We start from the raw sequence: 12,500 nt of genomic DNA, 5'->3' as shown, positions 1-12,500 counted from the left end.
TATTTTAGTCATATAATTATGACACTATAGTTCATATTTTGAGCTTTATTATTCAGTTAAAAATATTTTAGTCATATAATTATGACACTATAGTTCATATTTTGAGCTTTATTATTCAGTTAAAAATATTATAGTCATATAATTATGACACTATAGTTCATATTTTGAGCTTTATTATTCAGCTAAAAATATTTTAGTCATATAATTATGACACTATAGTTCATATTTTGAGCTTTATTATTCAGTTAAAAATATTTTAGTCATATAATTATGACACTATAGTTCATATTTTGAGCTTTATTATTCAGTTAAAAATATTTTAGTCATATAATTATGACACTATAGTTCATATTTTGAGCTTTATTATTCAGTTAAAAATATTTTAGTCATATAATTATGACACTATAGTTCATATTTTGAGCTTTATTATTCAGCTAAAAATATTTTAGTCATATAATTATGACACTATAGTTCATATTTTGAGCTTTATTATTCAGTTAAAAATATTTTAGTCATATAATTATGACACTATAGTTCATATTTTGAGCTTTATTATTCAGTTAAAAATATTTTAGTCATATAATTATGACACTATAGTTCATATTTTGAGCTTTATTATTCAGTTAAAAATATTATAGTCATATAATTATGACACTATAGTTCTTATTTTGAGCTTTATTATTCAGTTAAAAATATAGGTCTATATCTGAATTAGTTATTAAATATTATATTAATGTCAGTAATAATGAGAGTCAAAGAAGATGAAAAGACCGAGGAGTGAAATCATAACCAGGAATCCGCTTGTTGAGTGCAAAGAAGACTTATTGCCATGCAAATTCCAGTAAAGAGCAATGGTCGCTGGGAATAAAAAAAACAATCAATGATAAGCGTCTGATGCGATAACGCAAATTCATCTGCAAACATTATCGAAAGAGATGGAGATTACTGGAAATCTAATATTAATTAAAAATATTAAATAATATTAATTAAAATATTAAAATATATTAATCTATACGATTATAAATTTATATTATGTTTATATATATATATATATATATATGAACTTATGAAAATAAATATTTATAAATAAAATATATGAATTACATACGCACACACGCATATATATATATATATATATATATATATATATATATATATATATATATATATATATATATATATATATATACCTACTTCATTTACTCACATAAAATTAATATACGAAAGTATAAATTTATGCGTAAACTTTAAGTATTTACTTCAAAAGTGCTCAATACGTAGGTAGAGCTAGTTAGTAAGTTATAAAATATATATGGCACATAAGCTACACTGAATATTCGGCGTTTCATCCACTCTAGAACTCTTCAGGCTTATGCGCATAAGCCTGAAGAGTCCTAGCGTGGATGAAACGCGGAATATTCAGTGTAGCTTAATCGCCATAATGTAACACATTTATATTTTTGTTTTAGTATTTACTTCTATAGCGACAAAAGCAATACTGCAATCATACTTATACAGTTTGACATAAAAAAACTAACCCCAACTCTAATTAAGCTCCGTTTCTTAGTGTTTTGTTCGAATGAAATGAAACTTTGGTCATAACTAGTTTATCATATTCAAAACATCACATCAAAACACTAGGGTCTTAGGCCTTTTTTTTCTCCGTTCTACAGCATATCTTCTACATGGCCTCTATTTAGCTTTTGTTTTGTTTTTTGGGGTCACCCTGTATTCTTATGGCAGAAAGTTACACCGGAATATTTGCGTTTTATTCTTCAAGAGAATTTGTCAAGCATTTACCATTACAACTCATTTAAAGAAATGATGTACAAACTTATCTTTGCCACTTAATTGCCATGAGTATCTATTTATCTATCTATCTATCTATCTTTCTATCTATCTATCGATTTATCAAATTGATGCCGGTTTTTTGGACAAAGGAGTGAATCGAGTGCATCATTCTTATATAAATGTACATATATAACAGTGATTTTTATTTATTTGTCATTATATTTTTTTTCAATACATGTATATTCATTTCGGCTATAAATCTATGCAAATTTGCAAATTAAGTTTAAAATAAGTGTGTGTGTGTGTGTGTGTGTGTGTGTGTGTGTGTGTGTGTGTGTGTGAAAGTTTGTGTGTGCATGGTGTCTATGTATAATACGTTTATTTATACGCTGGTAAAAAATATATTTTCGCTTTTGACAACCAATATATATATATCTATATCTATCTATCTATCTATCTATCTATCTATCTATCTATCTATCTCTCTCTCTCTCTCTCTCTCTATATATATATATATATATATATATATATATATTTAATGGTTGTATAATTTGAACATTTTTAAATACCAAGCGCTGTATGTAGGAGGACGTCGACACCTCTCTGCACGAACTGCAAAACCCAATGTCGTCATTTCATCTGCCTGGGATGGACACGAAACTAGGGACCACTTGAGCTTTTAGTTTTCCTTTAACATTTTTCTTAGCATGCTCATGGTATGTTATATATATATATATATATATATATATATATATATATATATGTATATATATATATATATATATAATTTTTTTGTGTGTATTGCTATTTATTTTTAAACACCATTCTTTATTTAAAATAAAATACAACTTTGTTGTATATGGTTGTTAAATTGGAGTCATTCTCAAAAGGTCTTTTTTTTTTCAAACAAATGTCTACAGACATGAAACTTAATATATAGAGTACTCAAACCGATGCGAAATTTTATACTTCGGTTTTTGCCGGGGAAAATCGGTGTAAAACTGAAAAAATTAAAAAGTAATTTGCCAGGTGAAGCTTGATCAACGGCATTACGAATATGCATGTGTAACATAAGAGCTATTGGTTCATGTTTTAATTTTAAGCCTGGCAGCCAATTTGTCTTCATAGCTCAGTCATTAACGCCAAAGTAAATCGTAAGCTAAACGTTTTGGTTTCGATTACCGCTAGTGGCACGCGAGTCATTTTTTTTTAAATCATTACTATGTATTGAGTCCAATATAATATAATAATAAATACGAAACCTGCATTAAACAAAATATCACATTTAAGCGTATTTTACGACCGAGCAATGTCGGGTGGCCTGCTAGTATATGTGTGTATGTGTGTGTGTGTGTGTGTGTGTGTGTGTGTGTGTGTGTATGTATTATGAATAATTATACTCAATCTTAATATAGCTCTAGGATATCTATACATATTGAGCTTATTATATCTCTACAGGACAATGAGTACTGTTTTCTTTTAAAAGTATTAATATATTTACTAATGCATTAAAAGAAACTTTTTAGACTCAACCTCCAATTCTCTCAAAAATATAATATATATATATATATATATCTATAATATAAAGCTGAATATGTGTGTGTGTGTGTGTGTGTGTGTGTGTGTGTGTGTGTGTGTGTGTGTGTGTGTGGTCACGAATAGGCTCCTATATGGTTGGCTATTTTAAAAAACTGATTACATATAATAATAGAAGATGTATCGAAACACAGGAATGGGTACGTTTGATCTGGGAGAACGGTGGTTCATTAAAATTGTGGGGTCTGCGTTCGCGCCTGGTCCACAAGGTATGGGAATAAAAAACTTTTACCAGTGTTTTTGATATAGATGTACATAAGAATACTTTGATAAGTATGTTTTAACTTAAATAGGGATGCTATAATAAAATTGTAGGGCCTGCGTGACCAGATACACACGCACATTCAGCTTTTTATATATATATGTATGTTTTGTGTAGGTGTTTTCTTTTATAACACCATCATGCACTTCCTACGGTCTCGAGAGACAATGGATACTCACTTCGAACATAACTGCGCATGTAATTAGAAAGTAAGGGTTTCGCAACGCCACTCGCACCTCTCCCTAATATGCACTCCTTGATTTCAATCGTAGAAGAAATCCATAACTAGAAAGAATACCGAAATAAACAGAGAGCACATACAGCACCTAGTATTTCCAAATAACCACCCATTTTCATATTGATCAGATCAATCATTGCATTCAATATTTCTGATAAATATAACTTTGTGATGTACACATTTTGAGTAATTACGCAAACGGTGTTTACAACTATCAGGCTTGCCAGCCTGTCTTTCCTTTATTGTTACTTTTATGGCAAGTGCTCGTCTGAGCTCCAATCTATAGTCTCCCTTCGCCAAACATACACGAAAAACGCTCGTTTGGCTGTAAACACTATCAATAATTTCCCTCACTCTTTATTTGTGCCTCAACCATGAACAAAGCTTCTTTCTAAAAACTGCACACCTATGGAACTCTCTTCCGTTCGCCTGCTTTCCAGCTGACTACAATATGGTCGTCTTCAAGTGCAATGTAAACAATTTCTTTATAAGCCGTTCCTCATCAAAGAATCCAATTTATCAAATTTACACTTCTAACGATTACTATCATATTAACCCTTTTGACCACTGTACACTCTTTAACTCTTATACTCGAGTGGTCTCTGGGCCTTGATAAGTCGTGATTCATTTGTAAAAATATATTTTATATAATTGGGAGGATATATTATTTGCGCACTAGGTGTTTTCACACAGAATACCATCAAAAATTCCTTTCTATAGAACAAGTTATGGTTTTTATTATTATTATTATTATTATTATTATTATTATTATTATTATCATTATTATTATCATTATTATTATTATCATTATTATTATTGGCTCACAAGGAGCTTTCACACAGGTCATGTAAGATCTCATTGAATACACCCTGTTGTGTTCCCTGGAAGACGACTACAAGTAATTATTATTATTATTATTATTATTATTATTATTATTATTATTATTATTATTATTATTTACTTACTAGGAGTAGTCACACAAGCCATTATCAAAGATTTCTCTTTGAAAACAACTTCCGATGTTCTCTGGAGTCTGAGTGACAACAAGTCTCCCAGATTTCCAGTAATGTTCATCTCTTTTGATAACCTTTGCAGATAGAATTGCGTTATCGCATCAGCCGCTTATCATTGATTTCTTATTGACAGCGACCATTACACTTCATTTGGAATTTGGATGGCAATAAGTCTTCTTTGCACTCAACTAGCGGATGCTTGGCTATGATTCCACTCCTCAGTCTTTCCATCCTCCTTGGCCCTCCTCACCTTTTCAGTGTACCGCCAATTTATGGTAACACATGCACAAAAAGGGGGTGAGGCAGGACCGTGTGGGGCGAGGGTGTTAAGTAAAAATTATACACCTTCTGTTTTCATGATTCTATGTGATGTCATTTCGTGCGTTACATTTGTATTTTCAGTTTCTGTATGTTCGGCTGAAGATCACGTGTATTAGTTTCCGCATTAAAGGATTTTCCTAAATATTTAAGCCGTTTTCATCATTGTCATTCGTAGTATATTCACAATCGTCCCTCGTATTCCACTTTACCTCCTTTTTTTTCAAAGTTTTTTTGTTAGTGTTCCTAGCAGTCCTACAATAAATGATGTTTTCTTGACTTTCTTCACCTTTCATATTCTTTTGAGCTCTCTTGCCAATTCTGTGTATTTACTCCGCTCATCCGTCTCCTTGATCTTCAATTTGTGGTCTGCTGAGACGATAAAATCTACAATCCAGCAAGACTTTTCCTTCTTATTAACATATATGAAACCCGGTCTTCTGGCTTGGATGGGTATATCCGTTTGTATATACGTGTCCCACAAAATTTTCTGTCTTATATTTTCAAGTATTGCTACTGATTATTATTATTATTATTATTATTATTATTATTATTATTATTATTATTATAAGGCGATATGATACATTGTGAGGGATTTTCAGTATTTACTTGAACAGTGCGCAATGCGTTATTAGAGAATCACAGTAAAGTATGAAAATATATTCATAGAAGATTAGATAAACAAGGGCGTCTGTGATATCTGCGCAGAAAATCTTGAGGATTCCGTGCAGGGATGAAACGCGGATTCATCTCAGTTACTAAATTTTACACACACAAGCACACACACACGCACACACACACACACATACACACACATGTACGTATACAAATTTTTATACATATACATTCATGAATTTCTTCATCTACCAATCTATATCTATGTGGGGATATACGTATTTATTTAACTTTCTCTTCATATATCTATTAATCGCACTTTATATACACACATATATATGCAAACACACACACAAACACACACACACACACATATATATATATATATATATATATATATAAATATGCATATGCATATATATATATGAGTATATGTATATATAGATACCGCCACACACACACTCACACACACACACGCACCCCCCCCCCACATATATATATATATATATATATATATATATATATATATATATATATATATAGTAATTTATAAAATATATATGGCGATTAAGCTACACTGAATATTCAGCGTTTCATCCACTCTAGGACTCTTCAGGCTTATGCGCGAATTCTGTGGTTGTTAATCGCCATATATATTTTATAAATTACTAACTAGCTCTACCTGTGTATAGAGCACTTTTGAAGTAAATACTTTACGCATAAATCTATACTTTCATATATTAATTTTATGTGAGTAAATTAAGTAGTTGTATATATATATATATATATATATATATATATATATATATATATATAGAGAGAGAGAGAGAGAGAGAGAGAGATAGATAGATAGATAGATAGATAGATACGTGTGTGTAAATTTTATGGAGTTATACAAATATACGTAAAAATTCATAAATATAAATAAGATTTTATCTAAACCTTTTATTTCATATGTAATATATATATATATATATATATATAAATATATATATATATATTTATATATATATACGTTTATACACACATATTTTTATATATATATATATATATATATATATATATACGTTTGTGTAATTTTAATTGGAGTTATACAAATATACGTAAAAATTCATAAATATACATGCGATTTTATTTAAACTTGTTCATTTCATATGTAATATATATATATATATATATATATATATATATATATATATATATATATATATATATATATATGTATATATATATATATATATATATGCGGGGAATATCCTATATATATATATATATATATATATATATATATATATATATATATATATATAGGGGAAGGCATTTAAAGCACATACACACGCATACATTGTTTATAATGTACTGTTAAGTGGCTATCGATTTTGACTTGGCTCGCATAATATATAAATGTCGAACACACACTCATAGATGAACACACATATGTATTGAGAAATATCAGGTTTCGAATAATTGAAAAAGTAAACTTCGTCAGTGTTCGCTATTTACCAAGGTACATTATTAACATATTACTAGTAAATTAGGGAATATATACAGATGTATATGTGAACAAAACACATACACGCACATACATATATATGTGTGGGGTGTGTGTGTGTGTGTGTGTGTGTACGTATATATGTACATGTATACACACATATATATACGGGTATATATATATATATATATATATATATATATATATATATATATATATAGAGAGAGAGAGAGAGAGAGAGAGAGAGAGAGAGAGCGATAGATAGATAGGTAGATAGATAGATTAAAGTTAGTCAAGAGTGATAACTAATAAATTTACCGAAATTACAAGGGTGATCAATAAAAGAAGAACAATATGCATTTAATTTTTATTAATGTAAACCTGTTCACATAGTAGCGACACTGGACATAGTAATGTTTCGGACAAATGGTCCATTAAAAGCAGAAGTCTCCTCAACACCTTAAAATTTTTTTCTTTCCATAGAAAATACCATATATATATATATATATATATATATATATATATATATATATATATATATATATATATATATATATATATATATATATACATATATATATATATATATATATATATATATATATATATATATATATATACATATATATATATATATATATATATATATATATATATATATATATATATATATATATCTCATTATATCTGTCTGTCTGTCCGTCTTTATATTTTCAAACTCTATCTCTCCGGAAACTAAAAAAAAAATGCAAAGCAACGTCAAGTACCTAAAAGAATTGGATTTTTTTTATGGACTGTTTTTATGGGTCTTCAGCCTTTTAAAATAGGTTTTAACAGTGTTAAAAAAGGCGCAAAATTAAAAAAAGAAAAAAAAGTTTTACATTTTCTACATGTTTCTTTGTTTTTAATCAGTTCATATGCCTGTTACGTTGTTACAGGTGTAATATCACCCAACTTTGAATGTTACAGTTTTGCTTTCGGTTTAGATTCTAGCTGATGGCACCCAAATACTCCTTTTTATTTTTGAAATCACGACTCTATAATAAAATATACGAAATCTTGACAAATTAAAATATCATATTTAAGCGTATTTTGCGACCGGGCAAAGCTGCCCCCCCCCACTAGTATACATATATATATATATATATATATATATATATATATATATATATAGTCATCGACATACAGTCCTGTTTCGTTGTATCAAAACTCATCAGTACTGCTAGACCAGCACCTCTCCTAAGCCGAGGATTGAATCTAGAACCATCGCGTTGACAATCAGCAGATCAGTCGATCAACCCACGGGAGCGGTGCCCGTAAATTATCTTCCCAAATGTCCATTTAAACAAACATTCGTCCACCACTTTTACAGTGCTCTAACCGCTTGTTTATAAACAAACGCTGAGCGTCGCATTTTTCAGCCAATTAAATAGCGGGGGAGATTATTTACGACAGTGCTCTACCCAAAGAAGGAGGGGGGCTTAAAATATTTGTAGTCATCAACTCCTGTTTCGTTGTATCACATCTCATCAGTGCCGCTAGAACTAGTACCTAATTTATAAAATTTTTGTAACATGAAACTAACCTACGCCTTAATGTACATAATAAAGTAAACATTAACGTCTATTTATAAAAACAAATAAATATCAGCAATAAAACATTGTTCATCTAATAAAATAATGAAACTTAATTAAACTGTTATGGAATAGAAAATAATAAGTAATGTCGTCTGCTCGTTGTTGTTTGTATGGATGCACTTTTCTTGAATCTTTTTTTTTACTTCAAATTTAGAAACAGTTGATAACTTGTTCATAAGACAAAGCCGGAAATAGATATCTATTTACAAATGCAAAACGTTTTGTCTCTGTTGACAAATCATTGAATTTAAAAACAATAAAAAGAAAATGTGTGGCTAGTAGTAAAGAGAAAAGAGAGACGTTGAAAGAGACAGTGTGAAAAAGAAAGAGTGGGAAAGAGAGGGAGGGGTTATGTACAAACGTGCACTTACTTCGTCCAATCTCTCAAGCAACTCTTCTTTTTATAGTTCGCAGTTATTCTATTTCGTTGCAGCTGAGAAACTTAGATTGCATTTTTAATAACTTTCGTGAAAATAATGAACATCGATTTTAAGGAAGCTTTTAGAAATTTATTCCATTTTATGAAATCACTTTTATTAAGTCCTGATACTGTGGACAAACATATTGCATTAATTAAACTAAGACAAAAAAATAACAAATATACACACGTGTACATTAATTTATTATGAACTATTCAAAAAGAAGAAGAAAAAAAAGAACAACAACGAAAAAAAGAAACGAACAAAAATTTCGCCGGTAAATAGCTGTTTTGTTTCTATCGTTCTCCAATATACACAGTATTTAACACAATTATGTTGTATTATTGATCAATTTAACTCTTATGAGTTTTGATAATAAATATGTGTGGAAAATGTAAGAAAATACTTTCGCATGTGCACAGCTTAACATATATCAAACGTTAGATCAACGAAGGAAAGTGACGTCGTTATTGGCCAGTACAAGATGGGTGACATTTTGGGTGTGGTAGGCGCTGTATGTCATTTTCCAATGACTAGGAGGTACATGCAGCTTAGAACCGCTTGTAGATTTCATATTCTCTGTGAAGTCTCTTCATCGAATGAAGCCAGCTTAGCTAATCCAACACATGCTATTACCAGTTCGATATGACAATTGTAATATTCCCAATTTGAGAGTTGTTATTTAAGTATGAAAAAAAAACAAAAAAAAAACATATTGGTTAACCTTTTGAAATACATAGCTATTTTAATAGTTCCTTAATCTTACCCTTGTGTCTTTCTAATCTCCTCCTCCTACACACACACACACACGCACACACACACACGCACACACACACACATATATATATTATTGTTATTATTATATATATAAATATCTCTCTCTATATATAGATAGATATTTATATATGTATATATATGTGTGTGTGTATGTGTGTGTGTGGTGTGGTGCGTGTGTGCGTGTGTGTATGTGTGTGTGTGTGTGTGTGTGTTTATTTCCCATTAACCTTTGGCTTTGATGCTTAGAAATAACGGTAAGTGGAGACTTGATTTCAAATATTTCTCATATGCTATGTCTTCCTTATTTCGGCAATAGGATACGATTATGAATATCTCTAGTATGAATACTCTTTATACACTGTGAAATCTACTTTATGTATGAAAACCAAGGATGGGAGATATAAAATATGAGAAATATTTGGAATCAAGTCACAGATAATTTGAAACCATAGCACCATGAATGCCAGAGGTCTTGAGAAAATATAAGATATTTTGTAATTTAAATGCAAAATTAGGAACACAAATGACTCTAATTAAAATATTGGTAAAGGTGCTGTATTTTTCCACCCACAAAAAAACTTTTAAATTACCACTGATATAGGTTTTCGAGGGTTCTGAAAACGAAAACGACAGTAAACATCCCAGGGAACGAATAACTTGAATGATATGCATAAATTATAGTTTTAAAAAGATGTAGATCACTTTTCTATGTTAATTTAACGTAAAATAAACACCAACATTATAGACAAGGTGGCTAAAAAGTGGGTGTTCATGTTACGTTAAATTAATATAGAAAAGTGATCCCCCACTTGGTTTACTAGTAATGTGTAACCTTAAGGGCAAATGTCACATAGCCCACTACACAATTCAGGTCATCATCTTCCTAACGAGCCTTGATTTGTTAAAATTCTGATCAATACTAATCTAGATTTCGAACTTACAAAATTGCTAAAAGAAAGTGGTATATCTATATTAGAAGCTTGACAAAGCCACAGGGGAGACAACCAAACCAACAAAGCCGAAGCAAAATTCACCCCGAAGCAGTAAAACTAAAGCTGGCTTGCCAGGACACTATATATATATATATATATATATGAATGTATGCTAATTTGGACATATTTTAATGGTTCGAAAATATAGGTATTTTAACCAATTTTCATAAAATGTTCAACCATCGATTAGTATTATAATCTTCTAAACGCCTTCGAATTTTCATGTAGTTTCAGCCCATATAAGTAAAGGTATGAGCATTTCAACATTGAATTCGTGTTTATGGACATATGCTTACAATTAAACTAGATTTTCAAAGATAAAAGCAGAAAAACTGATTGAATTGATAAATTCCAAGAGAATGAAAGACATACGCATTTTTCTCTTCAAAACATCCTATGTATTTTGCAACAATGCTTTTAACCACCAATTTAGTATTGAAATATAATTATTTTAGATGTTAACTCTAAACATTAATTTTAGTCGTTATATACTTTAAAAATTTGTCTGGTTTCCCGCCTTCATCTTAGAATGATGGACATTTAACCTGTTTTCAATGTTGTTATGTATATTTATTATTTTGTATACGTTTCTGAGTCGATCTTTGCCCGATGGTTGACAAAGTGTTTCTCCCGTCTTTTTTCTACGATGATTGATTACATATAATTTCTTAATGACCTGAAGTATGTCTGTAAAGTATAAAACAACACTTTTATATAAGTTTAAGTACACCCTTATTTCTGACATCTAATAATTTGAATGAATCGCGTACATGTGTTCTTCTTTATATATATATATATATATATATATATATATATATATATATATATATATATATGTATATATATATAAGAAGGACCCGTTAACCGGTGTTGCCCGATGTTAGTATGCCCTTTCTTTTGTTGTTGTTGTTGTTGTTGTTGTTTGTGTTATTGTTGTTCTGGCCCAACTACCATACTCATAACGGAAAGAACGGCTTTCAGAATAGACATTACCAACCTCCGTATGTATAGAACGGCTTTCGGAATGAACCCCACCCCTTTTGTGAGTGGGTATGTATCGCTAGGCGTTAATGAATTAGTGACAAAATATGAGTACAGGAGTGTAAGTGTAATACCTCTTATCTCTCTCTCTCTCTCACTCTCCCCCACTCTCTGTATCTCTCTATTTTTATCTGTGCTTCCCTCCCATTCTTTCTCTCCCTCTCCGTCTCTGTCTGTCCCTCTGTCTGCTGCCTGTCTGTCTGTCTGTCTGTCTCTCTCTATATATATATGTATATATATAAAATATATATATGTCCACCCCCTCCCTCTCACTCTCTCTCTCTCGTTCTCTCTCTCTCTCTCTCTCTC

The 12,500-nt window shown here is 30.2% G+C and overlaps 1 long non-coding RNA gene across 1 annotated transcript in view; it reads right to left on the bottom strand.

Moving 5' to 3' along the window:
- The window catches only part of LOC145292210 (uncharacterized), a 355,303-nt gene that overhangs the window by 155,634 nt on the left and 187,169 nt on the right, over nt 1-12,500 (bottom strand). The gene's annotated exons all lie outside the window — the stretch shown is intronic.

Source organism: Euprymna scolopes, chromosome 13 (assembly GCF_053919585.1).
Source record: "Euprymna scolopes isolate OS-2025 chromosome 13, ASM5391958v1, whole genome shotgun sequence".
NCBI classification, from domain to species: domain Eukaryota; kingdom Metazoa; phylum Mollusca; class Cephalopoda; order Sepiida; family Sepiolidae; genus Euprymna; species Euprymna scolopes.
This window is presented reverse-complemented; position numbering and strand designations above follow the sequence as displayed.